This window comes from Arachis hypogaea, chromosome 18 (genome assembly GCF_003086295.3).
Source record: "Arachis hypogaea cultivar Tifrunner chromosome 18, arahy.Tifrunner.gnm2.J5K5, whole genome shotgun sequence".
Classification (NCBI taxonomy): Eukaryota; Viridiplantae; Streptophyta; class Magnoliopsida; order Fabales; family Fabaceae; genus Arachis; species Arachis hypogaea.
In genome coordinates, this window is record NC_092053.1 from 62,918,462 (window position 1) to 62,933,086 (window position 14,625).

The following is a 14,625-nucleotide window of genomic DNA, read 5'->3' on the forward strand; positions in this document are numbered from 1 at the left end:
ATCAATTTCAAGAACTCCCTTCTTTTGAGGCATCCCATTGTTCACAGGATTCCTCTCAGAGGTGTACATGAACTGGTTATTTGCAACCATTTCAATGAGTTACTGAGCTTCTGCAGGGGTTTTTAGATGAAGAGATCCTCCTGCAAAATGGTCCAATGATATTTTTGACAACTCAGACAGACCATCATAGAATATACTTATGCTACTCCATTCTAGAAGCATGTCAGTAGGACACCTTTTGATCAATTACTTATATCTTTCCCAGGCTTCATAGAGGGACTCACCTTCTTTTTGTCTGAAGGTTTGTATTTCCACTCTAAGCTTGCATATCTTTTGAGGTGGAAAGAATTTGGCCAGGAAAGCACTGACCAGCTTTTTCCAAGAATTCAGGCTTTCCTTAGGTTGTGAATCCAACCATGTTCTAGCTTTGTCTCTTACAGCAAAAGGGAAAAGCATAAGCCTATAGACCTCGGGATCAACTCCATTGGTCTTGACAGTGTCACAAATTTGCAAGAATTCAGCTAAGAATTGATGAGGATCTTCCAATGGAAGTCCATGAAACTTGTAATTCTGTTGCATTAGAGAAACTAATTGAGGCTTAAGCTCAAAGTCGTTTGCTCCAATGGTAGGAATTAAGATGCTTCTTCCATAGAAGTTAGAAGAGGGTGCAATAAAGTCACCAAGCATCTTCCTTGCATCTCCACCATTGTTATTGGGTTCGGCCATTTCTCCTTCTTTTTCGAAAATTTCTGTCAGATCCTCTCCAGAGAGTTGTGCTTTAGCTTCTCTTAGTTTCCTCTTAAGAGTCCTTTCAGGTTCAGGATCAGCTTCAATAAGAATGTCTTTATCCCTGTTCCTGCTCATATGAAAAAGAAGAGAACAGAAAAGAAGAGGAATCCTCTATGTCACAGTATAGAGATTCCTTTATGTGAGTAGAAGAAGAGAATAATAGAAGAAGGAGAAGAGAAAAATTCGAACATAGAGAAGAAGAGGGGGTTCGAATTTTGAGTAGAAGAGAAGTGTTAGTAGATAAATAAATAAGTAGAAAGAGATGAGATGGGGAAGAACTCAAAAATTAAATAAAATAAAATAAAAATATTTTTGTTTTTATTTTAAAATATTGGTTATAATTCGAAAATTAAAAAGAGAAATAGAATTAAATTAAAATTTAAAACAATTAGTTAATTAAAAGGAATTTTGAAAAAGTGGGGGGGGGAGTTTTCGAAAATTGGAGAGAGAAAAGTAGTTAGGTGGTTTTGAAAAAGATATGATTGAAATAGAAAACTTTTAAAATCAAACCAAAAAGTCAAGTAGTTACTTGAAAAAGATTTGAAAATCAAATTTGAAAAGATAGGAAGTTAGAAAAGATTTTGAAATTAAGTTTTTAAAAAAGATATGATTGGAATTTATTTTGAAAAAGATTTGAAAAAGAAATTTAAAAAGATTTGATTTTGAAATTAAAGTTGATTACTTGACTAACAAGAAACTAAAAGATATGATTTTAAAATTTAAAGATTGAAACTTTTCTTAATAGGCAAGTAACAACTTGAAATTTTTGAATCAAAATATTAATTGTTAGCATTAATTTTGAAGATATGAAATAAAAATAAGAAAAAGATTTTGAAAATCAAATTTTTAGAATTTTCGAAAATATTGAAAAAAATTGAAAAAGATTTTATTTTTGAAAAATATTTGAAAAAGATAGAATTTTTAAATTGAAAATTTGACTTGACTAATAAGAAACAATTAAAGTTTAAAATTTTTTGACTAAATCAATCTAAAATTTCGAAAATTATGAGAAGAATAAGGGAAAATTATGAGAAGAATAAGGGAAAACAATTAAACTTTTTTTTTATTTTCGAATTTTTAATGAAGAAAGAGAAAAACATAAAAATGATGCAAAACATAAAAATTTAAGATCAAAATAAAAATGCATGCAAGAACACTCTGAATATCAAGATGAACACCAAGAACACTTTGAAGATCAAGATGAACACCAAGACTTATTTTTGAAAATTTTTAAGAAAAGAAAAACATGCAAGACACCAAACTTAAAAATTTTTAAACTTTAGATACTAATGATTCAAGAATGCATATGAAAAACAAGAAAAGACACAAAACATAAAATTGCAAAGATCAAACAAAGAAGATCATCAGGAACAACTTGAAGATCATGAAAAACACCATGCATGAATTTTTTTTCGAAAATTTAAAGAAGATAAAATAGATGCAATTGACACCAAACTTAAAAATTGACACTAAACTCAAACAAAAAACACAAAAAATTTTTTGGTTTTTATGATTTTATTAAATTTTTTTTGTAATTTTCAAAAATAAGAAATAAAAAGCTTAAAAATAAAATAAAATTACCTAATCTGAGCAACAAGATGAATCGTCAGTTGTCCAAACTCGAACAATCCCCGGCAACGGCGCCAAAAATTTGGTGCACGAAATTGTGATCTCAACTGCGCCAACAACTTGGTACGCACGATCATAAACTCAATTCTTTTTCACAACTCTGCACAACTAACCAGCAAGTGCACTGGGTCGTCCAAGTAATAAACCTTACGTGAGTAAGGGTCGATCCCACGGAGATTGTCGGCTTGAAGCAAGCTATGGTCATCTTGTAAATCTCTGGTGCACGAATTATAAATCACACTTTTCACAACTCGTACTACTAACCAGCAAGTGCACTGGGTCGTCCAAGTAATACCTTACGTGAGTAAGGGTCGATCCCACGGAGATTGTCGGCTTGAAGCAAGCTATGGTTATTTTGTAATTCTTAGTCAGGAAATCAATGATAAGAGTGATTATATTTATGAAGGGTAAAAAGCATAAATTAAATAGTACTTGTTATGTAGTAATGGAGAACAGATTGAGGTTTTGGAGATGCTCTGTCTTCTGAATCTCTGCTTTCCTATTGTCTTCTTCTTCACGCACGCAGGTCTCCTTCCATGGCAAGCTGTATGTTGGTGGATCACCATTGTCAATGGTTACCATCCGTCCTCTCAGTGAAAATGGTCCAAATGCGCTGTCACCGCACGGCTAATCATCTGTCGGTTCTCACTCATGTTGGAAAAGGATCCATTGATCCTTTTGCATCTGTCACTACGCCCAGCACTTGTGAGTTTGAAGCTCGTCACAGTCATCCCATCCCAGATCCTACTCGAAATACCATAGACAAGGTTTAGACTTTCCGGATCTCAGGAATGGCCGCCAATAATCCTAGCCTATACCACGAAGACTTTGATCATGAACCAAGAGGCTAAGAGATGCACACTCAATCTAAGGTAGAACGGAAGTGGTTGTCCAGCATGCGTTCATAGGTTGAGAATGATGATGAGTGTCATGGATCATCACATTCATCATGGTTAAGTACAAGCGAGTATCTTAGAATAGAAACAAGCGTGATTGAGCTTTACACGTGCCTAGGATGTTTCTGGAGTTAAACGCCAGAATGTAACATGGAACTGGCGTTGAACGCCAGTTTACGTCGTTTATCTTTGAGCAAAGTATGGACTATTATATATTGCTGGAAAGTCCTGGATGTCTACTTTCCAACGCAATTGAGTGCGCGCCATTTGGGTTTCGATAGCTCCAGAAATCCATTTCGAGTGCAGGGAGGTCAGAATCCAACAGCATCTGCAGTCCTTTTTCATCCTCTGAATCAGATTTTGCTCAGGTCCCTCAATTTCAGCCAGAAAATACCTGAAATCATAGAAAAACATACAAACTCATAGTAAAGTCCAGAAATGTGATTTTTGCATAAAAACTAATAAAAATATAGTAAAAACTAACTAAATCATACTAAAGACTACCTAAAAACAATGCCAAAAAGCGTATAAATTATCCGCTCATCACAACACCAAACTTAAATTGTTGCTTGTCCCCAAGCAACTGAAAATCAAATAGGATAAAAAGAAGAGAATATACTATAAATTCCAAAATATCAATAAAACTTAGCTCCAATTAGATGAGCGGGACTAGTAGCTTTTTGCCTCTGAACAGTTTTGGCATCTCACTTTATCCTTGAAGTTCAGAATGATTGGCATCTAGAGGAACTCAGAATTCAGATAGTGTTATAGATTCTCCTAGTTTAGTATGTTGATTCTTGAACACAGCTACTTTATGAGTCTTAGCCGTGGCCCTAAGCAATTTGTTTTCCAGTATTACCACCGGATACATAAATGCCACAGACATATAACTGGGTGAACCTTTTCAGATTGTGACTCAGCTTTGCTAGAGTCCCCAATTAAAGGTGTCCAGGGTTCTTAAGCACACTCTTCTTTTTGCTTTGGACCTCGACTTTAACCGCTCAGTCTCAAGTTTTCACTTGACACCTTCACGCCACAAGCACATGGTTAAGGACAGCTTGGTTTAGCCGCTTAGGCCTGGATTTTATTCCTTTTGGGCCCTCCTATCCACTGATGCTCAAAGCCTTGGATCCTTTTTATTACCCTTGCCTTTTGGTTTTAAGGGCTATTGGCTTTTTGCTTTTGCCTTTTGGTTTAAAGAGCTTTTGGTTTTTCTGCTTGCTTTTTCTTTTTCTTTTTTTTTTTTGCCATTTTTCTTTTCTTTTTTTTTTCGCAAGCTTTCGTATTCACTGCTTTTTCTTGCTTCAAGAATCAATTTTATGATTTTTCAGATTATCAACAACATTTCTCCTTTTCATCATTCTTTCAAGAGCCAACAATTTTAACATTCATAAACAACAAATTCAAAAGACATATGCACTGTTCAAGCATTCATTCAGAAAACAAAAAGTATTGTCACCACATCAGAATAATTAAACTAATTTCAAGGATGAATTCGAAATCATGTACTTCTTGTTCTTTTATGATTAAAAACATTATTCATTTATGAAAGGTGATGGATTCATAGGACATTCATAGCTTTAAGGTATAGACATTAATGATCATGTAAGAAAGACACAAACATAAATAAACATAAAGCATAGAGAACGAAAACAGAAAAAATAAATAGACAAGGAGATTAAGGAACGAGTCCACCTTAGTAAGGGTAGCGTCTTCTTCCTCTTGAAGAACCAATGGTGCTCTTGAGCTCATCTATGTCTCTTCCTTGCCTTTGTTGCTCTTCCCTCATAGCTCTTTGATCTTTTCTAATTTCATGGAGGAGGTTGGAATGCTCTTGGTGCTCCACCCATAGTTGTCCCATGTTGGAACTTAATTCTCCTAGGGAGGTGTTAATCTGCTCCCAATAGTTTTGTGGAGGAAAGTGCATCCCTTGAGGCATTAGAGGTTATGGAAAAATAAAAAAGCAATGCTTTTTCCACACCAAACTTAAAATGTTTGCTCGTCCTCGAGCAAAAGAAGGAGGAAAGGTGTGGCAGGTGGGGATCCTGTGGGGTTCACAGATCCTGAGGGGTCAAGGACTTATCATCCCTGCTCCATTGAGGCATGCAAAAACACCCTTAGTGTGCAATCCTGGGGTTTAACGCCAGACTGCTGCTTGTTTCTGGCGTTAAACGCCAGCTTTTCTCCCTTTCTTGGTGTTAAACGCCAACTTGATGCACTGTTCTGGCATTAAACGCCAGTCTGGTGCTTGTTTTTGGCGTTTAACGCCAGCTTGATGCTTCTTTCTGGCGTTAAACACTAGTCTGATGCTTCTTACTGGCGGTTAAACGCCAGTAAGCTCTTCCTCCAGGGTGAGCTATTTTTAATGCTGTTTTTCATTCTGTTTTTTATTTTTCAGTTATTTTTGTGACTTCACATGATCATCAACCTAAAGAAAACATAAAATACCAATGGAAAATAAATAGATATACTTAAATAACATTGGGTTGCCTCCCAACAAGCGCTTCTTTAATGTCAATAGCTTGACAGTGAGCTCTCATGGAGCTCACAGATAATCAGAGCAGAGTTGGGGCCTCTCAACACCAAACTTAGAGTTTGGTTGTGGCCTCCAAACACCAAACTTAGAGTTTGAATGTGGGGGTTTTGTTTGACTCTGTATAGAGAGAAGCTTTTCGTGCTTCCTCTCCATGGTTACAGAAGGAGAACCTTGAGTCTTATGGTTTGCAATGTCTGCAAACCACAGAGCTTCCTGAATAGCAAACAATTACTCATCCGGAAAGGTTTCAGAGATCTCAGTAGGAGGGAGGGATGCTCCTACTACTGGTTCTATCCGGGACATGTGATCAGCTACTTGATTCTCTGTCCCTTTTCTTTCTCTTATTTCTATATCAAACTCTTGCAGAAGCAACACCCATCTTATGAGCCTGGGCTTTGAATCCTACTTTGTGAGTAGATATTTAAGAGTAGCATGGTCAGTGTACACAATCACTTTTGATCCTACTAAGTATGATCTAAACTTGTCAATGGCATAAACCACTGCAAGCAGCTCTTTTTCTGTGGTTGTGTAATTTTTCTGGGCATCATTTAAAACACGGCTAGCATAATAAATGACATGCAGAAGCTTGTTATGCCTCTGTCCCAATACTGCACTAATGGCATGGTCACTGGCATCACACATTAGTTCCAAAGGTAATGTCCAATCAGGTGCAGAAATAACTGGTGCTGTGACCAGCTTAGTTTTCAGGGTTTCAAACGCCTGCAGACACTCTGTGTCAAACACAAATGGCGTGTCAGCAGCTAGCAGATTGCTCAGAGGTTTTGCAATTTTGAAAAATCCTTTATAAACCTCCTATAGAATCCTGCATGCCCGAGAAAGCTTTTGATTAAGTTAACATTGGTGGGTGGTGGTAATTTTTCAATTACCTCTACCTTAGCTTGATCCACCTCTATTCCCTTGTTCAAAATTTTATGCCCAAGGATAATTCCTTCAGTCACCATAAAGTGACATTTTTCCCAATTTAGAACCAGGTTAGTCTCTTGGCATCTTTTCAGAACAAGTGCTAGATGGTTAAGATATGAGCTAAATGAGTCTCCAAATACTGAGAAGTCATCCATGAAGACTTCCAGAAATTTCTCTACCATATTAGAGAAGATAGAGAGCATGCACCTCTGAAAGGTTGCAAGTGCATTGCACAGACCAAAAGGCATTCTTCGGTATGCAAATACTCTAGATGGACATGTGAATGCTGTTTTCTCTTGGTCCTGAGGATCTACTACAATTTGGTTGTAACCTGAATAGCCATCCAAAAAGCAGTAATATTCATGACTTGCTAGTCTTTCTAGCATCTGGTCTATGAATGGTAAAGGGAAGTGATCCTTCTTGGTGGCTGTATTGAGCCTTCTGTAGTCAATACACATACGCCACCCTGTAACTGTTCTTGTAGGAACCAGTTCATTTTTTTCATTATGAACCACTGTCATACCTCCCTTCTTAGGGACAACATGGACAGGGCTCACCCAGAGGCTATCAGAAATAGGATAAATAATCCCAACTTCTTGTAACTTAGTGACCTCTTTCTGCACCACCTCCTTCATGGCGGGATTTAGCCGCCTCTGTGGTTGAACCACTGGCTTAGCATCATCCTCTAATAGGATCTTGTGCATGCATCTGGCGGGGCTAATGCCCTTAAGATCACTTATGGACCACCCAAGAGCTGTCTTGTGTGTCCTTAGCACCTGAATTAGTGCTTTCTCTTCCTGTGGCTCTAAAGCAGAGCTTATGATTACAGGAAAAGTGTCACCTTCTCCCAGAAATGCATATTTCAGGGATGGTGGTAGTGGTTTGAGCTCGGGTTTAGGAGGTTTCTCCTCTTCTTGAGGAGTTTTCAGAGGTTTTTTTATTTCCTCTGGTTCCTCCAGATCAGGCTGAACATCTTTAAAAATGTCCTCTAGCTCTGATTCGAGACTCTCAGTCATATTGACCTCTTCCACCAGAGAGTCAATAATATCAACGGTTAGACAGTCTTCTGATGTGTCTGGATGTTGCATAGCTTTGACAACATTCAACTTAAACTCATCCTCATTGACTCTCAGGGTTATCTCCCCTTTTTGGATGTCAATGAGGGTTCGTCCAGTTGCTAGGAATGGTCTTCCTAGAATGAGAGTTGCCTCCTCCATTTCCAGTACTACAAAGTCAGTAGGGAAGGCAAATGGCCCAACCTTGACAATCATGTCCTCAATTATGCCTGATGGGTATTTAATGGAGCCATCAGCAAGTTGGAGACATATCCGGGTTGGTTTGACTTCTTCAGTTAAACCAAGCTTTCTGATAGTGGATGCATGTATTAGATTGATGCTTGCCCTAAGATCATATAAAGCTGTCTTGGTGCAATTTCCCTCTAATATGCACGATATCATAAAGCTCTCGGGATCTTTAAGCTTTTCTGGGAAGCTTTTCAGAATGACTGCACTGCATTCTTCAGTGAGGAGAACTCTTTCAGTTTCTCTCCAATCCTTCTTATGACTCTAGATCTCTTTCATGAACTTGGCATAAGAGGGTATTTGCTCAAGTGCCTCTGTAAATGGAATCTTTATTTCAAGAGTCCTGAGATAGTCTGCAAAGCGAGCAAATTGTTTATCCTGTTCCGCTTGGCAGAGTTTCTGAGGATAAGGCATTTTGGCTTTATATTCTTCAACCTTAGTTGCTGCAGGTTTATTTCCTACAGAGGCAGGTTGAGAAGCCTTCTTGAGGGAGTTATTATCAGCACTTGCAGGTGTCTGATCCCTCACTGGCGTTTGAACGCTAGAACTGAACATGGATTGGGCGTTTAACGCCAGTTTTTCACCCTTTTCTGGCGTTTGAACGCCAGACTTATTCCCCTCTGGGCTCTTACTGTCATCACAGGGATTTTGTGTAGCAGGTTGCTCATCCTCTGTCAGCTGTTCTTTTCTTGGCTTTCTACTGCTTTGAGTTGAGGTATTTAATGTTTTTCCACTTCTTAATTGAACTGCTTGGCACTCCTCTGTTATCTGTTTTGATAACTACTGTTTTGTCTGATTCAATTGTGATTCCATATCCTTGTTAGCATTTTTGGTTTCTTGTAGCATCTCCTTAACTTCTGCTAACTGCCTTGTTATAGAAGATAGTTGTTGATTGAGTTCAGCAACTTGTTCCTGAGGACTAAAGTCAGTTATTACTGCCTTAGCTTCTTCTTTCATGGAGGACTCATTACTTATGTACAGATGCTGATTTCTAGCAACTATATCAATAAGCTCTTGAGCCTCTTCAATAGTCTTTCTCATGTATATAGATCCACCAGCTGAGTGGTCTAGAGATATCTGAGCTTTTTCTGTAAGCCCATAGTAGAAGATGTCTAATTGCACCCACTCTGAAAACATTTCAGAGGGGCATTTCCTTAGCATCCCTCTATACCTTTCCCAAGCGTTATAAAAGGATTCATCATCCTCTTGTTTAAAGCCTTGGATGTCCAGCCTTAGCTGTGTCATCCTTTTTGGAGGGAAATATTGATTCAGGAAATTGTCTGATAATTGTTTCCATGTTCTTATGCTTGCTATGGGTTGGTTATTTAACCACCTCTTAGCTTGATCTTTTACAGCAAACGGAAACAGTAACAGCCTGTATACGTCCTGATCTACCTCCTTGTCACGCACTGTGTCAGCAATTTGCAAGAACTGCGCCAGAAACTCAGTAGGTTCTTCCTGTAGAAGACCGGAATATTGACAATTTTGCTGCACCATGACAATGAGCTGAGGATTTAGCTCAAAACTGCTTGCTTTGATGGGAGGTATACAGATGCTACTCCCATATGCAACAGTAGTGGGGTTAGCATATGATCCTAGAGTCCTTCTGGACTATTCATTTCCACTTAGGTCCATGATGGAGAAAGGGAGATGATGTGGATTGCAAATAATATATATATATATATATATATATATATATTTTGTTTTGAAAACCAAAATTAAAATAAAATAAATGAAAATTGACTATAATTTCAAAAAATAGAAGAAAAAGAAATAAAAGAAAATTGAAAACTAAATTAATTAATTAAAAAGATTTGAAAAAAATGTAGGTGAGGATTTTCGAAAAAATGAAGAGAGAGAAATTGGTTAGGAAGTTTTGAAAAAGACATGTCTTAAAATTAAAGATACTTGTAAGAAAATAAAATAAAATAAATAAAAAAAAAGATTTGATTTTAAGATTTGAGATTAGAAAAGATAAGATAAGCTAGGTAAGAGAAGATAAGGAATTTAAATTAAAAAGTTTTGAAATTTAAATTTTAAATTTGAAAATTAAATTTTGAAATTTGAAATTTGAAATTTGAAATTTGAAATTTGAAATTTGAAATTTGAAATTTTGAATTTTGAATTTTAGGAAAAGTCAACAATATAAGATAAGGATTTGAAAAAGATTTAAATTTTGAAAAAGATTTGAATTTCAAAATTTTTACAACTAAGATAAGATAAAATAGAAATTTTAAAATAAAAATCTGAAATTCTTATGTAAGTTTCGAAAATTACTTAAAATAAAGAGAAAAGATATTTTTTTGAATTTAATGAGGAAAGAGAAAAATAATAAAATGACACCAAACTTAGAATTTTTAGATCAAAACAAAGAAAACAAATAAGAAAACTTTGAATGTCAAGATGAACACCAAGAACACTTTGAAGATCAAGATGAACACCAAGAACAAATTTTAAAAATTTTTAAGAAAATAGAAACACAAAGGACACCAAACTTAAAAATTTTTATATTTTGGACACTAATAATTCGAAAATGTATAAGATAAACAACAACAAACACCAAACAGGAAATTTTAAAGAAAACCAAAAATAAATTTTCGAAAATTAAATAAAAACTAACAAGAAAACACCAAACTTAAAACTTGATACGAGATTTAATCAAAGAAAAATTATTTTTGAAAAGATTTTAGAAAGAAAGACTCAAAGGAGCAACTATTCACAAGAACATAGACACATTCAACAAATGCAAGGATTAAACAGAGAAAAACTATTTTTTTTATGACAAAAACACAAAGGACACCAAACTTAAAACATGCAACTAGACTCAAACAGAAAACTCTAAAGATTAATAAAGAAAAATATTAAATTTTTGGAAAATTTTTGAAAAGAAAATAAAAGACTCTGACCCAAAAGACAAAATTTTCCTAATCTAATCAACAAGATGAACCGTCAGTTGTTCAAACTCGAACAATCCCCAGAAACGGCGCCAAAAACTTGGTGCACGAATTGTTAATCACACTTTTCACAACTCGTACCACTAACCAGCAAGTGCACTGGGTCGTCCAAGTAATACCTTACGTGAGTAAGGGTCGATCCCACGGAGATTGTCGGCTTGAAGCAAGCTATGGTTATTTTGTAATTCTTAGTTAGAAAATCAATGATAAGAGTGATTATATTTATGAAGAGTAAAAAGCATAAATTAAATAGTACTTGTTATGCAGTAATGGAGAACAGATTGAGGTTTTGGAGATGCTCTGTCTTCTGAATCTCTGCTTTCCTATTGTCTTCTTCTTCACGCACGCAGGTCTCCTTCCATGGCAAGCTGTATGTTGGTGGATCACCATTGTCAATGGCTCCCATCCGTCCTCTCAATGAAAATGGTCCAAATGCGCTGTCACCGCATGGCTAATCATCTGTCGGTTCTCACTCATGTTGGAATAGGATCCATTGATCCTTTTGCATCTGTCACGACGCCCAGCACTTGTGAGTTTGAAGCTCGTCACAGTCATCCCATCCTAGATCCTACTCGGAATACCACAGACAAGGTTTAGACTTTTCGGATCTCAGGAATGGCCACCAATAATCCTAGCCTATACCACAAAGACTCTGATCATTAACCAAGAGGCTAAGAGATACACACTCAATCTAAGGTAGAACAGAAGTGGTTGTCAGGCACGCGTTCATAGGTTGAGAATGATGATGAGTGTAACGGATCATCACATTCATCACGGTTAAGTACAAGCGAGTATCTTAGAATAGAAACAAGCGTGATTGAATAGAAAACAAAAGTAATTGCATTAATTCATCGAGACACAGCAGAGCTACTCACCCCCAACCATGGGGTTTAGAGACTCATGATGTCAGAAATACAATATGAAACATGTAAAATGTCATGAGGTACATAATAAATCTCTAAAAGTTGTTTAAATACTAAACTAGTAACCTAGATTTACAGAAAATGAGTAAACTACGATAGATAGTGCAAAAATCCACTTCCGGGGCCCACTTGGTGTGTGCTGGGGCTGAGACTTGAGCTTTACACGTGCCTAGGCTGTTTCTGGAGTTAAAAGCCAGGTTGTAGCCTGTTTTGGGCGTTTAACTCCAACTTGTAACCTATTTCTGGCGTTTAATGCCAGAACGCAACATGGAACTGGCGTTAAACGCCAGTTTACGTCATTTATCTTTGAGCAAAGTATGAACTATTATATATTTCTGGAAAGCCCTAAATGTCTACTTTCCAACGCAATTAAGAGCACGCCATTTGGATTTCTGTAGCTCCAAAAAATCCATTTCGAGTGCAGGGAGGTCAGAATCCAACAACATCTGCAGTCCTTTTTCAGCCTCTGCATCAGATTTTGCTCAGGTCCCTCAATTTCAGCCAGAAAATACCTGAAATCACAGAAAAACACACAAACTCATAGTAAAGTCTAAAAATGTGATTTTTGCATAAAAACTAATAAAAATATAGTAAAAACTAACTAAATCATACTAAAGACTACCTAAAAACAATGCCAAAAAGCATATAAATTATCCGCTCATCAATCTCAGTCAGGCAGATTCAAATGGTTATGAGGTTTTGATAATTAAAATATAATTAAAATATAGATAAGATAGAAATACTTATGTAATTCATTGGTGGATTTCAGATAAGCGTATGGAGATGCTTGTTGCTTCTGAATCTCTACTTTCCTACTATCTTCATTCAATCATTCATACTCCTTTCTATGGCAAGCTGTATGTTGGGGGATCACCGTTGTCAATGGCTATCATCCGTCCTCTCAGTGAAAATGGTCCAAGTGCGCTGTCACCGCACGGTTAATCATCTGTCGGTTCTCGATCATGTTGGAATAGGATCCATTGATCCTTTTGCGTCTGTCACTACGCCCAACACTCGTGAGTTTGAAGCTCGTCACAGTCATCCATTCCCAGATCCTACTCGGAATACCATAGACAAGGTTTAGACTTTCCGGATCTCAGGAATGGCCGCCAATAATTCTAGCCTATACCACGAAGACTCCGATCTTTCGGAATGGAGGCTAAGAGATACACACTCAAGCTATTGTAGATAGAATGGAAGTGGTTGTCAGGCACGCGTTCATAGGTGAGAATGATGATGAGTGTCACAGATCATCACATTCATCAGGTGGAAGTGCGAGTGAATATCTTGGAATAAGAATAAGCTTGAATTGAATAGAAAAATAATAGTACTTTGCATTAATTCATGAGGAACAGCAGAGCTCCACACCTTAATCTATGGGGTGTAGAAACTCCACCGTTGAAAATACATAAGTGATAATGGTGTTCATTGGCTTCAGCCCCAGAGAGGGAACCAAAATGACCAAGACATCGAATACAATTCTAAAAAGTCCTATTTATACTAAACTAGTTACTAGGGTTTACAGAGATAAGTAAATGATGCAAATATCCACTTCCGGGGCCCACTTGGTGTGTGCTTGGGCTGAGCATTGAGCTTTACACGTGTAGAGAATTCTCTTGGAGTTAAATGCCAGGTTGCAGCTTGTTTGTGGCGTTTAACTCTGCTTTGTAACCTGTTTCTGGCGTTTAACTTCAGAATAGGGCAGGAAATTGGCGTTTGAACGCCAGTTTAAGTCATCAGAACCGAGCAAAGTATGGACTATTATATATTTATGGAAAGCCCTGGATGTCTACTTTCCAACGCAATTAAGAGCGTACCAATTGGATTTCTATAGCTCCAGAAAATCCATTTCGAGTGCAGGGAGGTCAGAATCCAACAGCATCTGCAGTCCTTTTTCAGCCTCTGAATAAGATTTTTGCTCAGGTCCCTCAATTTCAGCCAGAAAATACCAGAAATCACAGAAAAACACACAAACTCATAGTAAAGTCCAGAAATGTGTATTTTGCTTAAAAGCTAATAAAAACATAATAAAAATTAACTAAAACATATTAAAAACTACCTAAAAACAATGTTAAAAAGCGTATAAATTATCCGCTCATCAGTAATTCAGACCTTCTTCAATTCCATTCAGTCTTATTTTCATTTTTTACTTTGTTTTTACTTCAGTATGAATTTCTAAACCTCCTAGGTTGAGGGGAGGAGCCTTGCTGAGTCCTATGAATTAATAAAAGTATTACTGTTTCTTCTTCGAGCCGTGTTTGATCTATCTCTAAGAAGTATATCTGATCTTCATCGTGGTGAATAGGATGATCTGATAAATTAGCTCTGTTCATCACATTAAGATGAACGTGCCTAACAAACACCGGCATTTACATGGGTTCGTGTGAAAACTTGGCCAGAAAGCACGAACCAACAGCTATGTTTATACATCTCTTAGACGGTTAATCCACGACTTCGTTGGGGACTTCTCGAGACACCACTTCAGCCAATTTCCAGGTAGATTAGGGTCTCCGTGCTATAGGCTAGAATCCAAAGAAGCAGCATTCTCTGATCCAAAAGGTTTGACCTTGTTTGTGGCGTTTTGAGTAGCTGACGAACGGATTTTTGCTAGTAAAGAATTCACAATAAATTCTCGTTGCAAGTATAGTTTCTAAACCAACTAAAATCCTTTCG

At 36.9% G+C, this 14,625-nt stretch overlaps 1 non-coding gene across 1 annotated transcript; it reads left to right on the top strand.

The window, feature by feature from the left end:
- The first annotated feature begins 216 nt into the window (after window positions 1-216).
- LOC112774326 (small nucleolar RNA R71) lies at window positions 217-324 on the top strand. Its single transcript, XR_003188820.1, has one exon. It is a non-coding gene; the product is annotated as a small nucleolar RNA R71 (small nucleolar RNA).
- The last annotated feature ends 14,301 nt before the right edge of the window (window positions 325-14,625 follow it).